The following is a 3,129-nucleotide window of genomic DNA, read 5'->3' as shown; positions in this document are numbered from 1 at the left end:
TTACTCATTGAGATACAAGAGCATCTTTTTCACATCTCCTGTGCTGTGGCATGTTCCATTTTGACTCCTTCAGAGTTAGTAAGGCAGCCGATGAGATCAGCTCATACTATCTTGCCTCATAGATCTTCCTGAAGTTGCATACATTTTCTACTATAGCAGTGCAGCCCTCATTGCTTGGCATTTCACAATACTTGAAATATTTTGCAAGCAATGGATGACTTTCAGTGCTACTGAGGGGGACTTGAATGTACCAGTTTCATTGTTGGCAGCAACCACCTTCACAGCATCTACTATGTGCACAAAGCTGGATTGAATGGTAATCTTCTCCAAAGATTCTTCTCTTCTGGCCTGTAAGAGTAATCTTCCCATTTCTCAAAGTTTATGACAGATATACTTATGTTTTCCAACCTCTAATCCGACCAGATTGTAGAGATGCTGCCGATTTGCTTGATACTTATATGTATAATTTTTAATGGCAAAAAAATTCCATCTTGGGTTATGACTCTCAAAAGCTTCTAATGGCCACCATTGATGTCAGGCGGAACAGTCTGAGCAAAGGCACACAGAGACGATACTTGTTTTTGCCAGGTTTAGGCTTGTTGTACTTTTGGTTTAGTTTACATTTCTCCATGTGTTGCCATAAGTATTTTCTAGAAAATAAAGCCTTGGAAAGCATGAAATCTTCAGGAACCATGTCTTTGTCTGGTTGTTTGCATGGAATCAGAACACTCCACACTCATCCTGTCCTTAGTACCCCGTAGTTGTGTGCAAAGTTGCCTCTAATGCAATTATATTCAATCGAGTGCTTGGGAAATTTAAGTGCCCAGGCCACTTCGTTCTCATTACCATGAACATGCTTGATATGCCGGGCTATTTTTGAGACAGGTTTCTCACAGTACAGGATATAATATATCAAATATATAGTCTGCTCTACTCTTGGTGTATTGTAGACAGTACATAGTTTTACACATGTGCAATAATTCTGGTGAAAACATTCTTGCCAAGCCTAACACACCGGTACTTTTTCCAAAATAGACTGCCGTAATTCCATTTGACAACTGAATAAAGTAACCACACTTGGCTGAACACTGCAGTGAAACTGCAATAAATAGGGGTAATTAAAACAAAAATAAGATAATCATAATTGCCTTGTTGATAATAAAATATTAAGGGAGTGATTTGCCAAAGGCATAACTTTCTGCCAACTTGTCAGACCCTCATCCTGCCTATTCATTTGTTTGGGAAAAGACTGTTTTTTCACACGTTGTTGGACAGGGATCTGAGAGGCTGTTGGAAAGTTCATAAAACACTTTTAAAAAAAATCCATCTTTAAAACTAGAGTAGAAAGACTTAGCTAATTGGTGTTGCATGTTCGACTTGTACAAACAAATTGAGCCAACATGTTCTTTTGTTATAAATTTTATATCACGTTTGCCAGATATAACATAACACAGATGAGGGGAGGGTGTGAAAAAAATTCCCAAATACATCACAACAGTTTTTATATGGACAGTAATATGTAACAGTGAAATACAATGATCCAATGCATGTAAGACATTTTTATTCTTGTGTTACTCTTAAAAGGGCTGTTCACCCAGTTGCAGATTGCGCGGACTTCCAGCTGACACATCTCTTGACAACCACCTCTATGGTGCAGTTGTCAGATCAACCTTCCCACAATGCATTGTACCTGACTCTGTCAGCTTATAGGTGTAGTAGGCTGAAAATGATAAAATAGTAATGATGAGAGCAGTGCTGACACTTGCAGCAACGAGATAGGTGACAAGGGACATTTTAGCTATAAGTCAGAGAATTATGCAATTGGGTAGATGAACAATTCTTTTTTATAAGCTGCACCAAAGTGATATGGAAGATTTAAAAAAAAAAAAAAAAAAAAAAATCATGGCAACTTTAGTGCTATTGACAAAAAAATCCTTTAATGAACCAGGGATTAAGTTTGTTACTGAAGAGTCTACTTATTTCTTTCCTTCTTTTCTACAGAATTTATTGAGCACTGAAAAGAAAATATTTTATTATTTTTTGGTACTTGTAAAAAAATATATTTATATTTATGCTAAATTCCACAAAGTTCAGCTTGCATCACAACAACTTTTTTTTTTCTTTAGAAACTGCTAGAATGAATAGGAAAGGGCCACTAAACAAATCATTCACAAATATAGATGTAAAAATCCAAATTCGTCTTATCCGAACTGCAGGTGTTTAAGATGGCTGGTTATTTTGGAGGAGAGATTTCTTCTTTGCACACCAGACATCCTGTCTATTGAGGGACATTCCAGAGACCCTTTCAGAGCCTAAAATAGCTGATAACAGAAGATTGTAGTTTGCATGGAGCAGCTACCAATGGCACATACAATGTCAAACATCTAACTTTATATCAAAATAAAGTAACATTTACATATACGTTTGATGAAACTAGAAAATGCCTTTTCAATATCAGATTAGTTTGTAGAAATATTGTCTGATCTTTCAGTTTGTAGTTAGCAACAGTGCTTAGACATTTTCAGAGCCTCACTTGCACTTATCACCAACCATCATCAAAACACTGCAGGATGTCTGTTAGAGATGTATAAATGACGTTTTGTTCCTTTGACAGGTACATATCAAGTTAATGCATTACTCCCAGAACTTATTTAAAAAGAAACTCACGTCTGTCTGTCAACGTTCAACTTCTATTATAAATATTTGGAGAAGAAGATCAGTGGTTAATTGCACAACTTTTATAACAAAGACACAGATGTCTTACAAAAGAAGGCTTCAAACTCAGTTGGGTATATAAAGGATTATGTGTTGAATGCTCTATAAAACTGTATGTGCTATATAAATATAATTGATTGAATCCTCTTCTACAGCTCGGTGCCTGTGGCTTCCTCCCTTCTCGACGGCCTCCATAATCTACAATCTATTCATATGATGTGCCATCATGTCATTGGGGTTGTCCACATTTGATAATTTCCCCTCTTTCATCTCTAGAGACTCCCTGTTAGCTGAAACTGGCCACATTTAGCACATTTGCACTGCTGCACCCAGGCGCGGGCTGGCAACATGCAGCCCGGGGGGGGGGGCACAGGCGGCCGCATCACATGACACGCGGCCACATCGCGTGTCATG

This window comes from Mixophyes fleayi, chromosome 1 (assembly GCF_038048845.1).
Source record: "Mixophyes fleayi isolate aMixFle1 chromosome 1, aMixFle1.hap1, whole genome shotgun sequence".
Lineage (NCBI taxonomy): Eukaryota > Metazoa > Chordata > Amphibia > Anura > Limnodynastidae > Mixophyes > Mixophyes fleayi.
This window is presented reverse-complemented; position numbering follows the sequence as displayed.